At 36.7% G+C, this 27,924-nt stretch overlaps 1 pseudogene; it reads right to left on the minus strand.

Annotated features, from left to right (window-relative positions):
- Positions 1–300: 300 nt before the first annotated feature.
- The window catches only part of LOC103559761 (large ribosomal subunit protein eL6 pseudogene), a 55,793-nt pseudogene continuing 28,169 nt past the window's right edge, over positions 301–27,924 (minus strand).

Genomic DNA, 27,924 nt, shown 5'->3' on the forward strand with positions numbered 1-27,924 from the left:
TCCTGGGATCTATGGTGCAAGAAGGAGAAAGCAGGGCATCTATTTAAAGAAATGGGATTCACCATCTTTTCCACAAGTGGTAACCATGGAATGTTCTGTTGATTGAAAGATTTGTCATATGTTCCCCTAAACTATCAAGTTCTTGAGGCACAAGGGCATTCCACCTAACTGCCTTTCCTGGTGCTCCTTTCTCATTCCAGTAAAGAAAGAAGAACGAATCTACTGAACACTACCATCTATTCTATACTCTAGTGGCCTTTTTTTTTTTTTTAATGTGTCAGTTATTTCATTAGGTTCTTCCTAAGAAACTGAGAACATCAATTTGTTAGAACAAACTCCATTTGTGAGAGATGACTCAGAGCATAGGTAGCCCTGGAGCTAAAGAAAAGAACAGCTTTGATTTTTGGCAGAATTTGTAAGTTCACAGCTTTCTGATCAACCTTGTGCTGCTCTATAAGCTCGTATTTCTCCTTTTGTGTGCACGGGAGAAAGACATTTCTTCTACCCACTCTGGGTTCTTCTGGCTGGAGAACAAATTAAGTTCACATGAGACAGAATAACAGGAGAAAATTAAACAAAGCCTTATAACATGTATACATGAGAGAGGCTCAGGCAAAGTGAGCAACTCGCCAAAATGGCTGAAGCCACCACCTTAAATATCATCTTCAGCTAAAGACAAAGGAGGATGTTGGGGGTGGGGGGAAGTGGATCACGGGAGATTACCACACAAGTACAGTAAACAAGGGTCAGGGTGTTATGCAGACTTGAGTCCTTGCCTTCCACATTGATGAGAATTTCTAGAGATAAGGTCATTCCTCCTTCCTGGTACAGAGAGGGAGACCCTTTACAGATGGAGATTTCCTTTACAATATAAATGTCTCTTAACAAAGGGTAAGAAAATTCTACTTTTCAGAGTTTCTTTCCTGTCTGCAGTTTTTAAAAGTAATCAGCTCCAAATAATCCTCATGCCAAAGAGACAACTTTGGGGTGGCTAATCCCAGTCACCTACTCATGCTGAAGACCTCACTCACATTCCTGGTGTCTGGACTTACCAAGCTTCTTCTTTCTGAAGTAAGCATCGTGAGATATTGTGGGATTTTCACATTACTGATATCAATTTTGGTGGAGGTAGAGATGACAAATTTCTGGTGTGTTCTACACAGAGGAACTCAACTGAGGATCAGAGGCCCAGTCAAAAGTAGCAAGCCACTGCTCAGCTGCTTCAGGAAAATCACCCTCTTGCCTCTGTGGTGCCCAGTGAGGATGATCAGAATTGTCCTGGGAGTGATGTTAGCTTGGAGTTTTCTCACATGCTGACTGAAGGGATTTTTGAAGTGGCTCAATAGCTTTTCAGGCACATCTTCAGTAGGATAATATCTAGGTATTTTGTGAAGTTAACCACTTGAGTACCACCATTCTTGTCACCACCAAGTGGAAAGAGTGGCTAAATGTATGGGTGCTTTATATAACATAGGAAAGAGAGCCAGTAGCTGTATAGTTCATATAGCACACCAAACTCTATGCCAAATTGTATGACATATAATTTAGAACTTCTAGTTCAAGTTATAAAAAAGAGATACATGGGGAAGAAGGAAGGGGGAAAAAACACTGAACTTCTTTCCCAAAAAAACCAAATAGATTGTTGCTGAAAATTCCTAACTATTACTATTATTATTCTCAATCTCATCATTTAATACTTATTTAGTTTATTTCACAGTTTATACAATGTATTATGGATGACACAAAATAAGTCTGTATATTAACAGGGAAGTTGGCATCCATTTTATTCTCACGATGATAATGTTAAATCAGCTATGTTAAGTTTGTTGGTCAAGGTCAAACAACCAGTAAGTGGCAGAACTAAGTCTAGCATCCATGTCTCCTAATGCTTAAAATTACACTGAGTTGATAAGAACTAAATAAGTTAATAGCTGAGTGAAGAAAAGGTCTTCAGTACAGGCTGGTTCATTGAATCAAGGGTTACAAAACCTCAAAAGAGGGGAAAGAGGTTAATAACTAAAGGATTTCAGTGAATTATTCTAATTATTCCTCTAATCAGAACAATGAATTAACTATCTAATCTATGAGTAAAGAAAGGTTGATTTTAGGTTGATAAGTATTCCAGGATTACAAATAGCCAAGTTAACCCATTTCCTTGAATAACTATGCATTTATTCAATCAACTTCTAGCTAATTGAATAATCATCATCTAGAGAGCCTATAAAAATAAATATTCCAGGTTTTGATATTGTACTATAGTTATGCAAGATATTACCATTGGGATAAACTGGCTGAAGGGTACATGAGACCTCCCTTCCTGTGAATCTATAGTAATTTCAAAGTAAAAAGTTAAAAAATGGAGATAGATAAAAGAGATAGATGATAGATAATTTGATAGATAGAGGGATAGATAGATAGATAGATAGACAAACAGATAGATATTTCAGGGTTTCACCCTCAAAGATTCTTACTCAGTAAATTTGGAGTGGGACCCAATAATCCATATTTTTCAATCAGTGCTTTGGATGATTCTGATGTGCTGCTGTGTTTGGCAACCACTGGATTCCCCAATACAATACTTCTACAGAAGTCAGAGGAAGTTTTCAGATAATTTCTTTTCAATAAAGGATTACTCAATTACTGTGACATTTCTGACAGTCAGGGGAACACTAAGTATCTGTCCATCTCCTACCTCACACCCACTTCCGCACCCAGGTAAGACTGAATAACTTTACCCTTATCTCCCAATCTTCTATCACCTCCATACTCTCTCTCTCCTAGACGTCATCAGTCATAGAGAACCAATCAACACCCTAGCCTTGCAGCTTCTGGATCTCCTCAGTACCAGCAACCTCCATCACTATTCCACTGGTCTATATAAATTTGTGTTGTGTAGAATGGAAATGAACAACCCAAATGTTGCTTTCAGCAGCTCAGTGTGAAGCCCAACTTCACAGCCCTTTGAGCCTAAGGACTTTAGCGTCCAGGGCCAAGAGTCTGTAGTGAACCTTCATGCAAGGCTCTGAGGTCCCTAATAACAAAGGCTTAAAGTCCAGGTTCACACCCTGGTCTAGTGTGTGCTAGAACCAATGGAAATGGCTTCTAGGGCTAGAAGTTACCATATTAAAATGCAAATATTTATTGGGGCACAACGCTGTAAACTGTTATTAAATAGGCCAGCAGTTTAGTATGAAGAAAAAATTATTAGAAATGCAGGTTTCTGGATCCTGGTTCTCTCAGGATTCTGATTCAGCAAGTTTAGGAGACGATCCAGGATTCTACATTTTGACACATTGTATACTGACCATATTCAATGAAATTTTAACCTGAAGGTTTAAATGCAGATAAATTAGCTGCTAATCTAGAATAGATGCTGCAGATATAATTAGCATCTGACACTATGAGAACCAGGAGAAAGTACAAAAGTTGTCCTTTGAATATTAGGTTTCTGAAGAGGTCCCTGTTTGGAGAGTCTATGGGGGATAAAGTGAAGAATTGGGAAGAGCGCAGCTCAAAACAGAAAGGGAGAAGAGAGGGAATGAAGAAAGCCTTAGTCTATGTAACGGCGTTCTTTAGGACTGACTTTGCCTCTGTGGGGGTTGGCATGGAGATGGAGCTTTGGGAAACATTTTCTCTCAACTACAGAATTGTTTCTGCTTTCTTACATAGAGCGACGGACCAGGAGAGGAGAGAGGAAGTCATGACATTCTCATGGAATGATATGAATAAATCTGGCTAATATGTGAAAGAAGTAAGATATAAACAGAACTCAAACAAGATTTTCAGCACAAAAGACCAAAACTAGGCAGCTTCCCTCTTATGCCTTTGTTTCTCTAGGAGGCTGAAAGAACTGAGTGCTTTCTCTGCCCCATTGTTATTATTAACAATAATTCCCAGGGGTAGTCTCATACCAAAGGGATCAGGCTCAGAAGTAGAAAATGATTCAGTAATTTCATTTTAAGTCTTATCCAAAAGTGTATTCGATCCCTGGGCTCTTTGTACTTGCAAAAACTTAATTTGCTTACCAGATAAAATGTTTGTTCTTACTTGTCTGCTGTATTAGTTACATTCCAATCAGCAGACAAAAACCACACAGTAATTTAAATGGGGAAAATTTGGTATAAATAAACAGCAACAGAAAATTGGAGTAACTAGGAATTAGCTAAAGGGGGGGACTCTAAGGGATACCCTAGGGCTGCTGAGGGAGAGCACTCAAAAGAAGAAACAAACTTGGAGGGAGAGAATTCTCCTCAAACCTGGGACTCAGATCTCCTTGGAGAGGGTATAATCGAAGCCCATTGGTTGTTGGAGAAGTTCACTTGGTTATTCCAGGCCAGAGAGGGTCCCCAGTTGTCAGTTAGACCAACTAATAACTGCCTACTAGCATAGTGATTAAATTCTCTCGGGAGCTACCTGTTTAGGTTGTTATTGACTTGCAGGAAAGCCAGCTTGGGCACCATCCGGACTCATGGAAAGCCATCTGGATGTGCTGGGCATATGAGAAAGGGCTGCTGTTGACTCACTGGGAAACAAGCTGGTGAATCCATAGAACTTGTTCGCTGCCCTCAGGAAGGCCATCAAACTTGTGTCTGGAAACCACCCAAGGTGGAGTTTGTGCTGGGGGAAGCTGGGGAGGTGCCACTTGTGCTTGATGCCAGGACACTGCTGAAAAAAGTCACTTGTTCTGCAGGAGCTCAACTAAATGAGCACACCTGAACAAGGAAGGAAAAAACTCTCTCCTCCAACCCCTGTATTGACAGTGTTTCCTGCTTTACTATCATAGAGCAGGGAAAAAGGGTGAATTTGGAGCTCAGAGGCAATAAATTGACAACTGGCACACCTGCCCACTAACTAAATAAAATAAGTTTTTCTTTTCTAAGAGACATTTTTCAAATATATATTCAATACATAGTAAAATATCATTTTCTTGAGAACTAGAAAATCTTATCTGAATCAGTGTTCAAAGGATAACTTTTATACTTTCTCCTATATATTTCTCATAGTTTATCTTTTTAATCTGGACAGATATCTGGTACTATCAAAAAACAAATAGTTCCTGTTAGTGAGCAGCTGACATTGCTGCAAAAGCTTAATTACTTAAAAATGAACTGGAAATGATCTTGAAAAAATCTTTAGATACTCTTTTTAATCTTAATTTTGTGAATGAGAAGCTAAGAAGGTTCATCCTACGCATAGGTGGCAGCTGTGTGTAGTCATTTTGTGAACAAAAACAGGTCCGCTTGTCCCAAACTCATTCTTTCTCCTCACTCCTTTTATGACACTTTCCATCTTTAGGGTCATTTCTTGGGTTAATTAGCTATTTCCAGAAGGTACTTTTTAAGAACTACAGATGTAATTCTAAAAAGAATAACACAGTAAGTAATTAATAGTCATTAACACACTAGCAGAGGCAAACAACAAGGAAATAGTATATTTTGATGGCAACACAAGGGAAGAATTTTTCTTTTAATGTTGAGCAGGGGTCAGCAAACATTTTCTGTAGAAGGCCAAATAGTAAATATTTTAGGCTTTGTGGGCCATATGGCCTCGATCGCAACTACTCAATTCTGCCTTTTAGTATGAAAGCAGCCATCAGTAACATGTTTCAATGAAACCTTATTTGGAAAAACAGGCAACAGGAGGTATTTGGCCCCAGTGAAGTTGTTTGCCAACTTCTGATGCAGAGGAACAGGAGAACTGGGTGAAGAGGACACCGTAGAGGGAAAAATAAGCAGCATAATATCTTGACAGCTATAGATAGAAAGGCTACAGAAAAAGTAAGTCTTAGTTCCCTAATCAGTTTTGAGATTTTGTCCAAGGAAGATGGAGCAGAGAAAGCATGGAGAATGGAAGTAGACCAAGTTAGAAGCTGCTGCGTAGGAGCTACAGTTTTCTCATTTGTAAAATACAGAAATAATATCTTAATCACCTAGTTTTTGTGAGAAACAAATTATATAAAGCTACATTATAGGTGTTCAATAGCTCTTCTACACTCCACTTCCTCATCTTTTACTGAGAGGCTTTCTTACATTACGTGAGTTCTAAGATCCTTTTCAATATATGTCAATATACTATGACTGAATGTCAGAGTTTTGGAACTGTCCACTGTGGGATGTGTATTGTAATTTACCCTTGCAGGGAGGGCCTTTATTGTCCTTTATCAGAGCTTTGTCAGACTTTTGCTTTTTCCGGTACAAAAGAATCACATGGGGGAAATTTCCAAGTTCTTCTATTGAGCTGTCTAAAGATTGGTTCTCCATAGGGAGAAGGGGTGACAGGGGTTATTGCTCCCTAGAGTATGATGTTTGTATATTCCCAAGGTTGGGAAACATACTGGCATTTAGTGGGCAGGAACCAGGAATGCTACACTTCCTGGAATGCATGGGACAGTCACACATAATGAATATTCATTCTGTGGCCTATATGGATTTATATTTTCCCACTGGACATTCATGTAAATTTAAAATGTGTTTGTAATTTTCTGAGCCAAGAATCTAATCCATTTTACATATAAATACAAGGCATCTTTGAACTGTTTTAATATACACTGAGTTTTCTAGAAACATAAATATGTAAATTGATGGAATATTGTACTTTGTTTCCATCAGTACTTGATCAAGAACAAAAAAAATATTTTCAAGAAAAGTACATCATTGATGCCAATGCCTCAGGACATTTTAGTCACAAATATAATGTACTTGGATTAGTCTTCAATCATATCCACAGTATTTCTATATGTGAAAGCACCTGGCTATCACATTTTGGTTTGGGGTATAGTTTTGTCCTCATATTTGCTTTATAATACATATAATGTTATTAGAAATAACTTTTTATTTATTTCTGCTTTAACTATTAAAGCAATATATTAACATTTGGAAATTCCATGTGCACGTAGGTTATATTATTTATGTTTATTTTTGGATTACTAAAGAGGATGTTGCTAGACATTATTAGAAGATAGCCTCACATTTGATAGGATTGAGGACTCCTCCACAAATTACCCTAAACAATAATTGTCCTAGATTCTTTTTGTTAATGACTAGTGAGTGAAGAAGACAATGTGACTTTGTCTCAAGGCCCCTAGAGTGGATATTATAGATTCTCATTAAATATCTTATATTTTTCCACATTATTAATAAGATGAAACCACATAAACCACTTTCTAAAGCAAATCATGTGATTGAAAGAGTGGGTTCTATAGTCTCCTTCATTTGTAGAAAGATGATTAGTGCCTTTCTGGCAAGGAACAGTACGGGACCTTCCGCCAATGTCCTTACACTTACTTTTCTTTTACTAGAACACCTGAGAGGGCCGGCCTGGTGTCACAGCAGTTAAGTTCGCAGGTTCCACTTCTCGGTGGCCTGGGGTTCACCAGTTTGGATCCCGGGTACAGACATGGCACCACTTGGCAAAAGCCATGCTGTGGTAGGTGTCCCACGTATAAAATAGAGGAAGATGGGCATGGATGTTAGCTCAGGGCCAATCTTCCTCAGCAAAAAGAGGCAGATTGGTAGTAGTTATCTCAGGGCTAATCTTCCTCAGAAAAACAAAACAAAACACCTGAGACTCAGAGAAAACAGTTACACAGCCAGAAGCAGCTGGCATTGTCCTACCAGGTCTTCCTGGAGAAACTTCAATGCTTAGTTTTCTACAGTTTATTGGCATTATTAACAATTCCTCCTCTTCGGTGCTGTGGTTGTATACCTACAGCTTTTCTGGTTGAAATGTTTTAGCCATTTGTCAGCTATCTTGGAAGAGCCCAAGCAGTGCCTCTGCAAAAAGAGGAACCTGAGTAAAATGTCTTGTCTCTTTTCATTTCTATTTGAAACAGAAAGAAGCTCTTCAGTCTGCTGGAGAATGAGATTCAAAATTTCTTCTTGCCAAAAGAAGCATCCAAAGTTTCTTTCATGAAAAATGGAAAATAAAAATAAACTAATTCTGTTCACTGAAAGTCACCAAATGCACACTAGAAAGTCCATTGTGAGAGGTACATAAGACTTAAAATAAGTGCTTTTTAATTTGTGCTTCTTCATTTCCTTCATAGGTGAATGCTGTTTTTTCCAAAGAGTTCTATAGCACTTTGCTTATGGTAGCTCTTTAATGCCACTTGAAATGATTTAGTCTGGCTTTAAAAATGTCATGTTGCTGCGTGTTCTGCCATCTCTCAAATTGTAGACCAGAATAAAAATGAATAGGCTTTCCTTCCATTTCAGATGATAGGCTCAAATTACAAGATCAAATTCCATATTGAAATCCATGATGAAGATTTTTGTTTCATACTTTGTCTTTATTGATACAGATTAAGTGACCAGTTACCTGAGTTTTTTACTTTATTTTACAACTTAGACTGCTCATAAAGCTGCAACAATCTGTGTTAACTGTTTCTATTTTACTGACATGTGGAGCATTGACTATACCATAGCAAATATAATTCAGAGCCATCCTTTTAGCTTTTGAAAACATTTGCAAAAGGATACGCACTTCTTCTTTATTGATATGTAATTTTCACTACTGTTTGGCAATATTTCCCTGGCATGTCAAATAACTTGCTTTCCGTATTTGGTGTGAACATCTTCTAGAGAAGATATAAATTTCACTATAGAGTAAAGTCATCTCTGATTTCATTTAATCAAATTTCAAGTCTCCTTTCCCCACGTTTTCAAGTAAAGAGATAGACTATAACACTACCTAAAACCACTCCCAGTGCTGCTGAAATTTAGTCAGGCCTTGAGCACTTTTGGTACTTTTGATGATTAGGGACTTCATGATAGTTTTTGGCCCAGAGAAAGATTAAGAGTATTTGGATCCCCTGATAGAGGATTGGGGGACTAGGATGGACATAACAGCAAGATCTTTCCCTCATTTATGGCTCTTCTTTCCTAAGTTTGGCACTTTGGGGTGCCCTTTTGAACCTCACTGAGAAAAGGCATAGAAGCAAAGGCTGAAGGAGATATTGTGGGACCTAACGACATCATGAGGCTGCTTTGTTCAAGTTATGACATACAGCAGGGGAGAGGGCCTTTAGGATCCCATGTGACTCCAGTGTAGTGAAGTTAGTGAAACGTGTAACTCCAGTTAATGAAGGGTAGCTCTATTGCTTTTGAGCTAGAGAGCATCAAGAGATAACCAGCCCCTTGACACACTTGGCTCCACCAGTAGTGGCAGTGGAGAGGTACCATCTTCAGGCATCTTGTGAGGAGATAGAGCTCAAGAACAAACCAGAAGAAAATGAGACAACAGTTTATGAATTTGCATGTGCCATCCCTGGGTACTACCAGAAATGATTAGATAAAATTTATGGGGTGGTGGTGCTTCTGCATTATTCATAAGGGAACAAGAGCCAGTGGTTTACTATAATTAAGATGAGTTGATAGCCAAAGCTGAGGAAATTCCCATGGTTCAAATACCATTCTAAAGTCACATCACCATCTCTTACATGGAATAATAAAACAGTCTCCTCATGGCCTTCATCCTCTCTTGTCCACCTCTAAGCAATCCTACTAACAAGTGGATTTTGCCCATGCTGTTCTTGCCACTTTGGACTCTTTTCTTTTACTTTTTCTTGGCTTATTCCTACTTATCTTTCAAGTTATGTTTCAAAAATAATATTTATCTTTCTCCAGAAAACCTCTCCAAATCCTCAAACTAGAGTCATTCTCCCTCCCCTACTCATTACTACAGCACCTTAAATGTTTTATTTATTTATTATCATAATGAGTCAAGTAATAATTTGTGCAATTATTTGTTCAACTTTGACTCTGTCACTAGACTCTAAGTGTAAAAACTGATGAGGACAATAATGATAAATGTGGAAAGGAAAGAAAATTTTCAAGCCATCTGAATCTATGGTTCTTTACAAATTAATCATAATTAGAGCTAACACTGAACATTTACAGTGTACCTAGCACATTACATATATTACCTCATTTAAGCCTCACAACAATTCTATGAAGTGGGTGCATTCACTCATTCATTCAGTCATTCACTCACAAAACAATTTGCAGAGTGTTACATGTGCAAAAAATTTAGGGCCACATATTTCAAAACGTGGTAAAAGAATGTGAAACACAGATTGACCAGGACATTTACTTAAAACACAGATTTGGTTGTTCCATCTTGGAACTACTGCTTTAGGTTCATTGAGGATAAGGCCTGGGTATCCATGTGGTTAATAAGTTCCCCTGGTGACGCGTATTCAGCTTAAGTTTCAGAAGCCCTGTTCTAGGGACTGCTTTGTTTTGTCAATGGCTAGAAAAAATCCTCCTAGTCCACCACAGGGAATGTCAGTTTTTCAACAAGGTGTGAATTAGTGAGTAGTGCAGCACCATCACCATCTTCACATTATGCACACAGAGATGTGATCCTGCCTAAGATGAATAAGGACATCAAGAAGATTTTGTCATGTGGCCAAGGAACTATGGGACTCTTGGTAGAAGAGACTGTGGCTAAAATCTTCTTAAGAAACTAGATAGCTTCTTGGAACTGCGTCTATTTGCAATGGAAATCTGCCTAGTTATAGATATTTTTGAAGAAGATATATTCTCTCACATTCTAGAGGAGAAAGACGAAAGTAGAGAAAAGGGGAAATGAATTTATTTATTTATTCATTCACTAAACAATTTACAAAGTGCTATATGAACAAAAAATTTAGGGCCACATTTCTCAAAGTGTGGTAAGAGAATCTGACACACAAGTTCACCAGGATCAGATAGAAGTTTATAGTAATGGCATTGAACCAAAAATGTACTTTCAAAGTGAAGATAAAAATACATGAAAACAGGGGAAAAAAATCTCTAAAACCTATCTGGAATCTCTTGCTCTTTTTTGAATTAATAATAATCACAGCTAATGTTTAACACTTACTATATATACACAGGACTTTAACAAACATGACATCATTTAAGGTTCACAACAACTCTACGAAGTTAATACTATTATCCTTCATGCATTCAGTCATTCAGCAAGTGCTTATAATACATTGACCATGGCCACTCTGTCAAACACTGTCTAAGGAATGAGACTGGAACCATGAAAAGATAGGTACTATGAAAATAAAATTTCCCTGCTCTTGTGAAGACAAGCAAACAAATATATATTCAGTAAATATGCAAAATGAAGGGTTTGAGCAACTGAGATCTAGACACGTTAGATAATGGTCTCAAGTTCACAAGCAGTAAGATGCAGAGCCAGGATCTGAACAATTAACATAGGTTAATCGCAGAGCCACTCTTCTCCATTGCTACATTATATGTTCAAGGGCCAAAATCAATATAGGTTGAACTATGTGAAATTGCCATTTTTATAGGTGAAAAGTGTCAAATTTTGGCAATATCATATGCAGTAACCTATACTCATACATACCTTTTCCATAATTCTTAGTCCTTTTTTCATTCCCAATAACTTTTTCTCTCAGAATTGTTTGTGGTTGTTGACCACCAAAATTGCAAAACTGAGAATTAAAGCCTGCTTCAGAACAATTACATTATTAGAAAGTTTGGTAGGCCAGAGGGCACTGTAGTTTGACTATGACTTGTTGGTCCTTCTGAATATGTGAACCGTGGTCAGCTGTGGCCAATTAAGGGAAAGGAAATGCCTTGAGCAGTTTCAAAGCAGTAAATGATTGCATAGAGAAGACTAGTTCATTTATTGCTGGCTATTTTGTCTCATTTCCAACACAACATAGATCAAATCATACTAGTTAGACTGACAAAGATGAATCCATAACAGGTTTCTTGTCCAAGTTTGCAAGGTTTTATTAAATATATATAGTCAACAACACCAAGTCAAAACATTTTGGACATATAACACAGTTGGAGTTCAAGGACAATGCAGCAATACTGTTCTCTGAAGTGGAAATAAAGTCACGTATTTTGCAAGTCAAAATAATCTACCAAGAGAATTCTAAAACATTTTAAGAGCCATTGTCTTCTGAGAACCTAAAATAGGCTCCTAAAGAGAAATAATTATGTAAGTATACACACATATATACCTACATTTCTCTTCAAATATGTGTCTCTCCAGATCAGGGTTTCTCAACCTTGTCACTACTAACATATAAGGCCAGATAATTCTTTGTTGTGTGTGTATCAGGGCTGGGAAAATGTCCTGTGTATTGTAGGATTTTCACAGCATCCTTGTCTTCTGCCAGTAATACCCTCTTAGTTATGATAACTAAAAATGTCTTCAGACATTGCCAAATATCCCATTGGGGTAAAATTGCCCCAGTTGAAAACCACTGCTCTTGATAGTCATAGGAATAGATAAGTATAGGGTATATTATGATATGGAGAAATGAATTTATGTCCAGGGATGGAAAAGGAGAAGATAGCATTTGTGTGGGTCATTATGCAGCATGAGGTACAGTGGTTAAAAATAGCTAAAAATAGCTGGAATCTTGGGTCATCTTGGGTCAGCCCCAGAGGCCTAGTGGTTAAGTTCAGCATACTCTGCTTCAGTGGCCCGGGTTTGATTCCTGGGAACAGACCTACATGGCTCTATTAGTGGCCATGCTGTGCTGGCAGACCACATACTAAAAAATAGAGGAAGATTGGCAAGGATGTTAGCTCAGGGTGAATCTTCCTCAGCAAAAACAACCAGAAAAAAAACCACAAAAAACTGAAATAGCTGGAATCATACTGACCAGTTGTGAATTTCAATCCTACCACATGCTAGCTGTGAGATCTTTAAAACGAAAGTAACTGTAGGATTTCATAGAGTTATGAGTATTTAGTGAAAAAAGCATTTAAAATACTTGACATATTGCTTTGCACTGAGAGAGTACTCAGCACCTGTCAAGTCTCATTATTTTAGAATATTCTACAAATACAATTTTCTCTCTGTCTCTCAGTGCCCCTGTCTCTCTCTGTATCACATATAGATATACATACATAGCATACAAGCTTTTACACATGTAGTTATACGTGTATGTACAAATGCAACATAGGTAAAACATACCAATGGCAAGTATGAGTGTGAGTTCTTGAGTCTGCATGAATTGGGGGCAGGGGCCCAGAAACAGAGTGAGCCACACCATAATGCAAAGCAGATGTTAGTCTGTTTGATAATTTTTTTGGCAGATTGAAAAAGAGGAGTTAAGTAAACCTTATCTGGCATGTTTGAAGAACAAGGTAATCAAATGTTATAATGAATAGAGTGTTAGCACATAAAACCAAAACATGGATTATCAGCTTTAAAACATTTAAACATTTAAAATACAACAAAATGCATTTAATATTAAAACTTACTAACATGATTAATTTATTTTATTTCAATAACTATTTATAAATAACTCACTCTTTTATTAGCTCTCCGCTAAGTACTATGTTTGTATGACATTTTAGGAACTTACAATTCTTCAAGATAATGGTTTTAAATATCTTTTCTCTTCAGAGTTGTAAAAGATGTAGGTTTATGCTAACTCCATATATCATGATCTGAAGGTGTTGTGGAAAGTATTGATGCTACTGACATTCCCTTATTTCCATTGCATTTGCCTCTTTCATGTAAATTTAGAATATAGAGCGTAGTATAAGATAACTGTTCTTTCTCTTCACAGATTAAACTCTTATGTCAAAAGCTAAGAAGCTCCTTTGTAAATTTAAAGGTTTTTCTTTTCTACCACTATGGGAGCTTAGAAGATATCCTATTCTTCTTGACCACATCCTTAATAAAAATTAATTCTGCTCAGCATCTGGTAAAGCAGGTATTTATTTGTCAACAAAAATAAATTGACAAATTTTGGACAGAAAATAAGTAGAATTTTCCCATATAACAATCCTATATACACTTGACATCAATTCTTATCTCCTCTTACATATATACATACACACAGACACACACACACGTATATACAGAATATATATATAATCTCCATATATATTCATACATATACGTACACATATGCAGAGAGAATAATAAAGAAATAGGGCAAAATATAAACAACTTGTAAATCTTGTGCTATTGTTGCAAAATTTTGTAAGCTTAAACTACAACTAAATTAAAAGATTTTATTAAAATATCTAATCATATGGGAAAACCCAAAATATTGACCCCACAAAAACATCAAGTTTTGTTAGACCAAAGATTTACTATGTTATACTCATTATTTGGTAGTTAAAGGAATGTGCATAAAACATGAAGTTATAATGCTGGTACTTTAAACTTACAAATATGCACAGTGAGTTATTTATAGTGATAGTTATATCAATGGCATCTTCTTCCAGACATTTCAGCTCAAAGGGAAAAATATCTTAAAAATGATATTCTAGTTAAACATTGGTAATTTTTAGTTGGAATAATTATGTTTATATCAATGCTTAGGAATGTGTCTATTTATCTGCCAAATGAATACAAAACATACAGTATTTATCAGCTTCAAGAACTCTATACCAGAACTGTGAGAAACTATTTCATTTTGAAACCTGAAACAAGAAGAAATTCAGTTAATTTGGGGTCAAAAATACACTTGCTGTATGTCCCTTAAACTTCTTACAAATTATAAAATGCATTTCCACTTTTTTTTTGGCTAGGTCATATTGTATATAGTGGTTTCATCTTCTTCTGTGGTGGGTTATTCATCCTGGTTTCCATTTCTAGTTTTAGATGAAACCTGACAAGCCTGCTGAGAATCCTTGCTTTCATATTGTTTTTGAAACCAGACTTTCATGATGAAGCCACAAAACAACTCAGCAGTAATACACATTAAAGAAACATGTTGTTTCGAATACATATTTAGGGAATTTGGCAAAGAAACCATAATAATTTGGCAAATCAGAAGCGGCCTAGCAGACAAAATCTAAAACTACATCTAGTTTTGATTTGCATTTCCCTAATAATTAGGGACGTTGAGCATCTTTTCATGTGTCTCTTGGCCAACTGTATATCTTCCTTGGAAAAATGTCTGCTCATATTCTCTGCCCATTTTTTGATCGGGTTGTTTTGTTTTTGTTTTTTTTGAGTTGTGTGAGTTCTTTATATACTTTGGAGATCAACTCCTTATCTGATAAATGATTTACAAATATTTTCTCCCAGTTGGTGGGTTTCTTTCTATTTTGTTCATGGTTTCCTCTGCTTTTCAGAAGCTTTTTAGTCTGATGTAGCCCATTTGTTAACTTTTCTTTTGTTTCCCTTACTGGAGTAGACATGGCATTCGAAAAGATGTGGCTAAGACCAATGTCGAAGAGCATACTGCCTATATTTTCTTCTAGGATTTTTACAGTTTCAGTTCTTACATTCAAATTTTTAATCCATTTAGAGTTAATTTTTGTGTATGGTGCAAGATAATGGTCTACTTTCATTCTTTTGCAAGTGGCTGTCCAGTTTTCCCAACACCATTTATTGAAGAGACTTTCTTTTCTCCATTGTATGTTCTTGACTCCTTTGTCAAAGATTAACTGTCCATAGATGTGTTGGTTTTATTTCTGGGCTTTTGATTCTGATCCATTGATCTGTTTGTTTTTGTGCCAGTACCATGCTGTTTTGATTATTATAGCTTTGCAGTGTGTTTTGAAGTCAAGGATTGTGATGCCTCCAGCTTTGGTTTTTTTTTCTCAGGATTGCTTTGGCTATTTGGGGTCTTTTATTGTTCCACATAAATTTTTGGATTCTTTGTTCTATTTCTGTGGAGAATGTGATACCACCTTACACCAGTAAGAATGGTTATAATTACCAAGACAGAAAACAACAAATGTTGGAGAGGATGTGGAGAAAAGGCAACACTCACACACGGCTGGTGGAAGTGCAAACTAGTGCAGCCATTATGGAAAACAGTATGGCGATTCCTTAGAAACTAAAAATATAAATATCACATGACTCAGCTATCCCACTATTGGGTATCTACCCAAACAACTTGAAACCAACAATCCAAAGTAACGTATGTACCCCTGTTCATCGCAGCACTATTAACAATAGTCAAGACATGGAAACAATCCAGTACCCATTCACTCATGATTGGATAAAGAAGATGTGGTATATATATACACACACAATGGAGTACTACTCAGCATAAGAAAAAAGACAAAATCATCCCACTTGCAAGAACATAGATGAATCTGGAGGGTATTATGCTAAGCAAAATAAGCCAGACTGAGAAAGACAAACACCATATGATTTCACTCATATATGGAATATAAACAAACACGTGGACAAAGAAAACAATTCTGTGGTTACCAGGGAAAGGGGGTTGGGGGTGGGCACAGAGGGTGAAGGAGAGCACTTGTGTGGTGACAGATGAGAAATAATGTACAACTGAAATTTCACAATGATGTAAACTATTATAAGCTCAATAAAAAATAAATAAAACAAAACTACATCTAAACTCAAATTGCTCATCCATCTCCCTAATCACTGATCTCTCAACTTTCTTCCTTTCCTTTCTTTCTTCCTTCCTCCTTCTCTCTTCCCTTCCTTCTTTCCTTCTTTCTTTCTTAAGAGAGTCTTTGAAGAACTAAAAACTAGGATGTAGGCCAGAGCTGGAGAGCTGATTTCTCAGAACTGTATGGTGGAAGCAGAGAATAAATACTATAGTCAACTCTACAATCAGGAATTTTGTCATCTGAAGTCATAAGCAGACCTTGGCAACCTGGAGCAGTTAGTCACCATCACAAATTCAAGAAAATTTCATGTATATCCACATACACACCACTGGTCTAGAATCAGGAGAGTAACGCCCCAGGTATTTCCCAGGTGGGAAGGGACACTCCCTTGGAAGTGGGTGAATTCCCACTGGATGTCCCCATTTCTGCTGGGGATCTCAGCTCACATTCCCTGCATGGGGAGCCCCATGGGTTTCTTAACTGCTTTCTTGACGGATGGGAACAGAATTGAGAACGCTGCCATGTTGGGGAAATCTAGAAAGCTCTTCATGGCTTAACAAAATATGGGATAAATTAAAGATTGAGGAAACCCTAGGATGCTTCCTTTTATGGTTTCTATCCCTTAACTCATGTAAATGACAAGATTTAATCCTTGTTCTATTGAAGAGACCGAGGAAATGTCACCATGAAATTTCCACTGGAACTCTGTAAGTAAAGCCAGGTGGTTATCTGTTCTGTCTGCTCTTCTTCAGATATATCTTCACAAGTTGGTACTTTATTGATTGCATACATTCCTAATAAGGAAACATTTACATAGTAACAAGCTAGAATATATATATCTCCATATTGTCACCACATAAAATTTAACTGTTTTGTTTTATCATGCTGTTTTTTAATTCAAAAATAGCCTCTTTCAGAATACAATGGAGAAAGGGTAGTCTTTTCAACAACTGGTGCTGGAACAACTACCTGGCCATCCACAGACAAAAAAATGAATCTAGACACAGACCTTACATCCTTCACAGAAAATAACTCAAAATGAATTGCAAACCTAAATGTAAAACACAAAATTATAAAACTCCTTGGAAATAACATAAGAGAAAATCTAGATGACCTTGGGTTCGACAATGACTTTTTACATACAACACCAAAGGTGTGATCCATGAAAGAAAGAATGGATAAGCAGAACGTCATTAAAATTAAAATGAAAATTTTCTGCTCTGCAAAAGACACTGTCAAGAGAATGAAAAGACAAGACACAGACTGGGAAAAAATATTTTCAAAAAACCCCACATAAGTTATCTACAGCTGCCTAATAAACCATCCCAAAAGATAGTTAAACAACGATCTTTCATCTCTTTCAATTTGAGAGGTTGATTTTCTGCTGCACTGAGTGTTGACCAGGATCACTCATGTGTCCGCATTCAGCTGGGAATGCAGCTAGGGTTGGAACATCCAAGATGGCTTTATTCACATCTTTAGCCATTGGTGCTGGCTGTCAGCTAAGATCCTTCCTTTCTCTTCTATGTGGCTTTTTATCCTCAAAGGCCTCTTTCCACATACCCTTTCTGAGAGAGTAGCATCGACTTCCTTACATGGCAGTTGGCTTCCAAATGAGCGAAACAGAATCTGCAAGGCCTCTTACATACTAGGCTTGGAAGTTGCATTCTATTGGTCAAACAACATCAGGAGGCCAAATTCAAGACAACAGAAAACAGACTCCACCTCCTGATGGGTGAAAGGACAAAGCCAGACTGCAAAAGAGTACCTGGGAGGGCAGGGATTGCGGAGGCCATCATGAGAAACAATCTCCCACAAACATACAGTACTTTTCTATAGAACTTATTTTAAAGTTATATTGTTTCTGAGATTTTAAATATTTGCAAATTACAATAAGCAAGTATACTGTGGAATTTTCTTCACAGAATGAAGGTTTGACTTTAAGTCCTAAACTTTTTATTGAAGGCCAAATTGCTAAATTGCTAAAATTGCAAAAATACCGCCAGATACATACTCTACTTGTGTTCCCCAAATAAAGATCTTCTTGACAATTTTTTGAGAGCTTCTGGTAGGGAATGGGTGTGGATTATATGTCCTAATGCACTAGTTTGTTTATTTCCCAATAGTAATGAGAATTATATGCAACTCAATATAGTTCAGTCTTTGCCTTGACTACCAAGAAACATTTTGTTATTTTATCAGTACGGATATTTAAAAATATAATCATTCCTTTCCTTTATCACTTGATTGTTTCTTTTATTCTATATTAGTGTGTTTTAGACATTTTTTGCCCAACTTCTTTTTTACTTTGACTGTAAGCCACTTAAATTTTTCAGGAAGTAAGAAATAGATTTTAAATAATCAGTATTATATTAATATCTAAAAGAAGAAGACAAGAATGATGGACAATGAGGTTATTATTTTACAGATCAAGAAGCCAGAACTGTGAAAAGTAACACATCTCACCAAAGGCTTCTCACGACTTCCAACACAAGTATCAGGAAGCAGAGGGAGGCACTCACCCTCTGAGTCTCCAAATCCAAACTGGTTTCACTCTTATGATAGAGTAAAAGTCCTCAAAAGGAATCAGGCTGGTAAATTTAAGGCTAAGGTACAGATATGATCTTTTTCAAAATTAGGAAAGAACAAATTTTTCGGCCTTGTACTTATTAATATGCATGTACTCAATGTTATTCTTATAAATAAACATATTCTTTTAAAAATAGCTTACAACTTTTTATCAAAAGATGTTTAAACACATGGTGGAGGAATCTTAGGGAAAATCCAGAGGTTGAATCCAATTTATTCCAAGAAAGGGACAGGAAATCAAACCACTAAATAAATTCACTATTTGTGTACTTGAAGTGCTGTTGGTTGTCTGCATGGTTTGCTTATCGGTGATATAGGCATGTTTCCTGTGTATTAGTGCTAAAATTTTCTACATGGTCTAATTACATTTGATTTGAGAGGGGAAATTTTTGCTTTTCCAGATTCTAGAAAATCCCTATTGTATTTTATATGTCTCAGTATGTACAATTTTCTAAAACATAAATTTAAAGATTATGTAATTAAAGCACGAATGATTCTCACAGTACCATAACTGACCCAATTCTTCTTTATGGGTAAAATTGAAAAACAATAAAAGAGCAATAAAAAGTATGACATTGCTTGTGGATTGTTTAAGAATTAGGATTGATTTTCTTGTTGGCTCCAGGTAAATATTGTTTCCTTTTTTAATATAACAGTGTCTATTTTTCCAACATCAAATTTAGAAAATATTTGACTTAAGGATTTATTAAGGTATAGGCTTATATTACATTGCTTCCATTTAATATGTGATATTGGTTATCTTGTCACCTTGAGCCCTTAGCAAGTGGTGCTATGATTGGCATTACATAATCTAAATCACTGCTCCTGACAAGGCTCATTTATTTGCAAGAGGCATGCCCTACTCAAACTAACAAAATAAAAAAGAGGGTTTTTAGAGAATATAAAATATCCCAGAATACTAAGACAGAAAAAGAATTATAGTTGGTCTTCTTGTGACCTGGGACTGCAAGATTGGAAACCAAAATTAATCAGTTTTCCAAGAACTGCCTAGACTGTTTCTATTTTGCTCTATGAGTATGTTCAATCTATAATATTTTTTATCATCTTCTTCTGCTTACCCATCTTTACTATAGTCCAACATGGCTACAAGTTCAACTCTGTATTACCACCAATAAATTCTAGGGCTGAATTCTGAATGACCTATGTTCCTCAGTACCTTGATTCCAATTCTGTAAGGAAGATATATGACAGTTTCTCTCTTTAGCGTTTACCCAGAGTCTGTCACTGGAGGTTATCATAAACATCTGGTCAACCTATGGGTTCATTTAGCTGTGACTAGTAAGATAGAGATGTGATCAACTGGAGCTGTGGGTAGGCAGACGATGATTAACATGTCTATTGCAATTTACTAAATATATACCTTGGAATAGTAACATATAGGAATCTCTGTTTCCTCACGTGTAAAAACCAATCATGTTTACTTAATGCTTACCTTCCCTACCCTTAAGTTCTATCTATAGGAACAAATGAGTTAATAAAAAAAGAAAGCATGTGAGGGCCGGCCTGGAGTCATAGGGGTTAAGCTCATGCCTTCTGCTTGGGTGGCCCAGGGTTCATCAGTTCGGATCCTGGGTGCAGACCTACACACTGCTTATCAAGCCATGCTGTGGCAGGCGTCCCACATATAAAGTAGAGGAAGATGGGCATGGATGTTAGTTCAGAGCCAACCGTCCTCAGCAAGAAGATGAGGATTGATGACAGATGAGCTCAGGGCTAGTCTTCCTCAAAAAAAGAAAGCACATGGACAACCATAAAGCATTGCAGCCAATAATAACAACTTATGTCTACTACCAAACAAACTGTTGATGAGAAAACAAGCCACAAATAAAAATCAGTCTCTCAAGATGTTGGGGACTTCACACATAGCTCATTTTCAATTGTAACTTAGATGAAATCAAGAGTCTAAAATAACTCAAGTATTTTTCTTTCTTCCCTGGTCATTCAAGTTACAGCGCTTTTTCTAAAGAAACTGAAGAGATGACTCTCTCACCTTGATAGACAAGGTTTGGGGGATATACATTGATTTTTAAACCTTCTTTAAAGGTTCCAGTTATGGCAGGTGTGTTTATTTGGCTTGGAATTTGGGCGCTTTCTTTGACTTTTCTTTGCTTCCTTACTTCTATTTGATTTTTCTTTAGCTGCTGCTCGTTCTAATGGTTTATTTTGTATTTTCTAGAAATGTAGCAGTGGTGAGGACTTGAAGATAATAAAGACTAGAGAAGAAGGAAAGAGTTCAAGCCCTGACAGCAGATGTGATTCAACCAACAGTCTGCAAAAGCAAAAGGCGCTTTGTTGAAAAATAAGTTATAGAGGCAGATGCTCGAAGTCTACATTTATTGTTCGTATTATTCATTTTGGCAAAAATGATACATTCTTTGAGGATTCAAAATATCCTCAGAATCCCAAGGATATTATAAGCCCTAACAAGGACATAATTAAGCCTTTGTCAGTAGCAGAGAGATCTTTTATTCACTACTTTTAATAACCAGTTGACTTTTTAGCACTTTATATTTATAAATTATCATCATTCTCCAAATTTAGTTATAATTGTCTATGGGAGATATTGTTTTAACCAATCAGAACACAGAGTACAGAACCAACTGGGATTTAAAATAAGAGGTTTCCTACAAGGCCAAATCAGCAAAACTGGAAATTCAGCCTTTCTTTTTTTCTGTGGAAATATTAAACACAGTGCCCACAAGTGAAGTGCTTAGTATCATTAAAACTCTTATGAAAAATGACACAAAAAGTATATGGTTTTAAAAGGAAAGTTGATTTTTAAAATATTAGTTGAGCACCTATTTGAATAAGGTCTGGTCTTTATAACAACAAAGATTTTAAAATTCTAAAAGAGTATTTGCTTTCAAAGGATAAAAATTCTTTGGAGGAGATAGACATACAGATGTGAAAAAGTTAAGGTTAAGAGGCAGTATAAGCTTGATAAATGCCAAATAAGTAAGAAAGAATGATGTTACACCAGTTCAGGTGAGAGAATAATAACTGATTGGAGGAGGAGTGGCCATGGAGCTAATTTCTTGAAGGAAGCTAAAATTAATATGAAGCTTAAAGGATAGGAAATATTGGAAAAATACTGTAGCATGTCAGCCAGGGGGAATAGCTCAGGCAAAGACTCAGAGATAAGGTTCCACAGGTTGAAGCAGAAGAATTGGTTCAAGAGTGGTGAGAAATTGGCTTGGGGATGCTTTGTATGCGATGGATCTGGGTCACTGCCTACCCTTTCTCCCAAAATCACATTGAAATGACAGAAAAAAAAGTTAGCAAGATTAAAATCACAAAGGAAAGGGTGTCAGCAGTGGGCCAAAAATTTTGAGGAATTTCTGTAAATAGAAAGTAGATGGGATAAAATTAACAGAGAAACCAAAAGAGAGAAGCTCAGTATACAGAAATAAACAACTACTGAGGTGAGACTGTCTTAGTAGTGGAGGCCCAGAAAAACTCCCAGCTCAGGTTGAATGAGCACAGAGATAAGGAGTGAATAAGGGGATATCACTCTAAACACCTAAGAAATTCCAAGAGTTTGTGGAGCTGTGAGCCAGGAAGTGTGGATGAAGACCAAATATACTGTATAGGAGAAATATATTTTGATCATCTTAATGACCAAATATATATTTCTTACAAATCCCAACATCACAACTAATAACTAGTAACATCTAACAGATGTTTGGTGAATAAGTAAGCTAACATATAAATCTGGAGACAATGTCTACAGATGTTTTTAGTTGTCATAGTTGGGTGGGGGCAGGAGCTACTGGCATCTAATAAGTACAGGACAAAGATGCTGGCAAAAATCCTACAATGCACACAAAGTGCTCCACAACAAAAATTGTCCACCCCAAAATTTCAACAGTGAAGAAGTCGAAAAGCTCTGTGCCAGACGATTCTCCCTCTCCCCTGAGTCTTTACTGACATTCTAAAAATACTTTTCTCATCCTCCTCAGTACATGCTTCTAGAAGCTCCTCCTTCCCTTTCCGCCCCCCCCCCCCCCCCCAGATTTTCACTATTTTTATAAAACTGTTCTCTCAGAATTTTGAGATCCTGGAAGTAAACACTATCTTGCTCTTATTGACTAGGAGCTTAGAATTTCTCTAGGATACATTGGGGAAAGATCACTCATGTTTACTTTCTTTCACCAGTACTTTCCTGTGTCTACTGGTGAATGAATGAGTTTACTTGTGTGTTTGCTCTGGTTTCTTCGCAAAACTAAATGCAGGGGGCTGGCCCGGTGGTGCAGCGGTTAAGTGCACACATTCCACTTTGGCAGCCCGGGTTCGCCGGTTCGGATCCTGGTTGCGGACATGGCACTGCTTGGCAAGCCATGCTGTGGTAGGCGTCCCACATATAAAGTAGAGGAAGATGGGCACGGATGTTAGCTCAGGGCCAGCCTTCCTCAAAACAAACAAAAAAACTAAATGCCAATCCTTTCTAACTTGCTGAAATTTTTGACTGTTGGCTCTCTTTTATTATGCCCTAGAGCAATTATGGATTTACTCCCTTGTTTATTATCTCTTTTTGTCATTTTAATAGCCTTTTAGAAAATCAGGAGAGGAAAGCAGATATTCTTGGATTTCCATTTTCAACTGAAAGTTGCTGATTATTCTTGAAAACCTGCATCCATAAAAGTTAGGCTACGTAGAATTACCAGTAATTAAATTTGTGAAAATTTTTAGTTTTTCTTTGTTACAAAAGTCATTGAAACTATTTCCTATATGTTTTTGAAAGTTTAATTTTGACATTGATATTTTTACTAGAAGAAAATTTTCTTTCTAGGATCATTTCTTAAAGTGGAGAGTTATTTTAAAGTTAGATATTAATAAATATTATTATAAGAATTCCTTATATTTTATAGCCCTTCATATACGAAGCGCTTTCATAAGAACATTGTTCTGTTTGAAGCTCACAACCTTAGCAGTAGGTGTTTTACTCCTTTAACTGTGAGAAAATGGAAGCTCTGAAAGCTACAGCTAGGTGACTTTCGAGTGAAGTGACACAGCTGAGTCTTCTAACTCTATATTTCATACACCTGCTGGTGTATTACACTGCTTTCCTAATTAGAGGAAGCAGAGTGTTTACTTTGACATCATATCAGTTGCTCCATTGCATAATGGGGAGGGAGTTCTATGATGATCCAAGAAGAGGATCTTGTAAAGACCTTCTCTCCTGATACAGCTCAGTAGACGCCAGCTGCAGAGCCCTATTAACTAGCTCATTGTAAAAAAATAGCAAATCAAAATCAAAAAGTAAATGACAATGCTCATGATACAGAAAAAATTTCTAAGGAACTTGAGGCATAAGAAGCACAATCAAGGCTAATTTCTGGAGCATCCAACCAAAGAAAGAAAATATTTTTAAAGGAATTTTCCAAGTGTTGCTGAGCTCATATTATCTTGTGTGTACTTCTCAGTGTACACAACCTCACCTTTGTGACTTCTGATTCATTATTTGCTTGCTTCTACGTTTATTCAGGTCTCAGGAAGTTAGAAAAATGGCTTTTACTCTCAGGTCTCCTACTCTTGTAGAAAGCCAAAGCTTTACTCATTGATCTACACATTTCTACTAGAGTAAAATTATGGATTCAGTGAGAGTCCCTTTTCCCTTTGAAATCCAGGCAAGTACTGTGATTTATCTTCGAGGATGTGGACTAGAAAGTCTTTTCTTCCTCTTTCTTCCTTACTGTTCCCTGCATTTAGCCCACAGGGAAATATTACTTTTTGTTGTTGGCCATACTAAGTGTTGCTGGGGGAGAGGAGCTTTTCCATAATCTAACAGAAGTCCTCCCTTAGGAGCATAGCAGAAACAACAGAAATCTTATTTGCACGAACTTCCCACTAGAGGACAAAGATTTCTTGCCTCACTTTTCCTTAGAACTGGTATTGGGAATAACAAAAAAGAAATAGCTAAAATCTATTCAATGTGTACTGTGTCAAGTATGGTTTTAAAAAGTACGTAGTTTGAAGGGGCCAGCCTGGTGGCGCAGCGGTTAAGTTCACACGTTCCACTTCTCGGCAGCCCGGGGTTCACTGGTTTGGATCCCGGGTGTGGACATGGCACTGCTTAGCAAAAGCCATGCTGTGGTAGGCATCCCACGTATAAAGTAGAGGAAAATGGGCATGGATGTTAGCTCAGGGCCAGGCTTCCTCAGCAAAAAGAGGAGGATTGGCAGTAGTTAGTTAGCTTAGGGCTAATCTTCCTCAAAAAACAAAAAAAAAAGTAAGTAGTTCGCATTATTTCACAGCTCTCAAAAAACTCCAGAAAAGATGGTACCATTTTTACTCTGATCTTAAAGATAAAAGGGAGAGCAAGCAAGATGAAGCAGTTTGCTTAGCAAGTAGTGAAGCCTTGCTTCAAATACAATCTGTCCAACTGTAGAGCTTGCTCCTAAATTTTTTTATTTATATAATTAACTTTATTTTTCAGGAATATAGGAGGTTTTCAATACAACATTCACTCTCATTTTTACTATTTCTGATATGTTTTTTTCATGGTGAGCAAATATGCTACTGACTTTTCACATATGTGGTCAGAGTTGTGGATAGAAATATCAGCATGACTTAAATAAAATTTTTATTTCATTTGCCACTAGAAAGAATTTTTCACATTCCAGATCCAGTGGATTTTGTTAGTGTAGCTGAGGTGTTTGCATTTTCAAACTAGTTTTTGACAGAAGATTGTAACAGATACATAATGGTTTTCGTCATCAATCCTTTCATTTTCATTTGTCTTGTTCCTGGTAAACTCCCTTTTCCCATTCTCTAAGGGACTGTCCCAAATGTCTAGGTTGTCTCAGGATCATGACTCTCACTCTCGTCTTTCAGCAAATACCTCTTCTTCCTGTTTCACAGACAACTAGAGGCCATCGAATATGAAAGCCTTCAAGTCTTCTCTACACCTCTAGCCTTCCAGTAATGACTCCCATTCTCGTGGTCTGGAAATCTATCCTGGAGGACAGATGCTTCTTATCCCTGGCAGGCCAATCTGCGCTCTAAACCTAGCTTTTCTTATCTCCTTTCCGATGTCAGACTAGCAATTTATCCTCATTGTCTCTATTTTCAACATCTGGCTTTTCAGAGTCTGCTTTCCCTCATCCTACAAACAGCTTTAAGTCTTTGTATTCAAAAAAAGAAAATCCTTCCTCCTACAAACTATACAAACTATTGCCAATTTACCTCATTTTCACCACTAACTTTCTTGAAAGTGTTACATAATTTATACTCATCACTTCCTCAGGTTCACTCATTCCTCAATCCACTAAGTTTGACTTCTGTCACCATCACTCTAAAAGTCATCTTGTTTAGCTCACTGATGATCTTGTGACAACCATACATACAATAAATTTTCAGTTTCCCTCTTATTTAACTTGCACAACATTGATAATGTTTAAAATATCCCCTTCTGGAAGGTCTCATTCTTTGTTTTATTTGGGGGTAGGAGTCACTATTCCTTTTGCAAAAACATATTGTCTAGAATTTTTAAAAGATTATTGTTTGTAAATATACTATATATATTTTAAATATAGATATAAATATAAATGCATATATTAATATAGATATTTCCTGATCTGTAGAGATATATGCACATCTTGTGGAATTTCTGTAATATAAAGTTTAATGAAATTTAGTTTGCTGGAAGAAACTAAGCGCATATCGTAAAAGGGTAAGATTTATCCAGAACTTCCTTGTGTCGTATATGTTTTTACTTAGCTTACTAGACTAAGGCCATCTCTCTTCCTCCAGGCTTGCCTACTGCTACTGATGACAATTCTTTCTTAGACATTTGCATGAGCTTCTCTTCCTCAACTGGCTTGTGAAAACCTTGGATCCTGCCTGACTCCTCTATCTAAATGACCTAATTCAAATCTATGGCTTCAACGATTATTTATTCAGTAACTCCAAAACACTATAAGTTTAACCCATAACTAATCTTTTTTAGTATACAGTTTAGTATTATTAAGTACTTCATATTGTTATGCAACTATCATCACCATCCATCTCCAGAACTATTTTCATCTTGCAAAACTGAAACTCTATACCCATTAAACAATAAGCCGCCATTTCCCCCGACCCTAGCCCCGGCAACCATTTCTCTACTTTCTTTCTCTTTGATTTTGACCACTTTAAGTAACGCATATAAGTGGAATCATACAGTATTTGACTTTCTGTGATTGGCTTATTTCACTCAGCATAATGTACCCAAGTTTCATCCATGTTAGCATTTTCCAGACCTTCGCTCCTATTTGAGGTTGAATAATATTCCATTATATGTATACACCACATTTTGCTTATCCATTCCTCCATCAATAGACTCTTGGGTTGCTCCCACACTTTAGCTATCATGAATAACATTGCAATGAACATGGGTGTACAAATATCTCTTTGAGACTCTGCTTTCGATACTTTTGGATGTATACCCAGAAGTAGAATTGCTGAATCAAATGGTAATTCTATGTTTTATTTTTTGAGGAACCACTATACTGTTTTCCACAGTGACTGCACCATTTTACATTTCCACCAACAGTGCACAAGTGTTCTAATTTCTCCATCTCCGGGCCAACACTTGTTATTTTTCTGTGTGTTTGTTTTGTTTTAATAATAGCCATCTTAATGAGTGTGTGGTGGTATCTCATTGTAGTTTTTATTTGATTTTCCCTAATGATTAATGATGTTGAAAATCTTTTCAAGTGTTCATTGGCTATTTACACATCTTCTTTGAAGAAATGTTTGTTCAAGTCCTTTGACCATTTTTAAATCAGGTTGTATGATGTTTGTTCTTTATGAGTTTTAGAAGTTCTCTATATATTCTGGATATCAATCTTTTATCAGATATATGATTTGCAAATATTTTCTCCCATTTGTGGGTTGACTTTTTACTCTGTTGACTTTTGTTTTGTTTTGTTTATTTTGTGAGGAACACTGGCCCTGGGCTAACATCTGTTGCCAATCTTCATCCTTTTTCCTTGAGGAAGATTATCCAATCTTCCTCCTT

The sequence above is a fragment of the Equus przewalskii genome, chromosome 4 (genome assembly GCF_037783145.1).
Source record: "Equus przewalskii isolate Varuska chromosome 4, EquPr2, whole genome shotgun sequence".
Taxonomy (NCBI): Eukaryota; Metazoa; Chordata; class Mammalia; order Perissodactyla; family Equidae; genus Equus; species Equus przewalskii.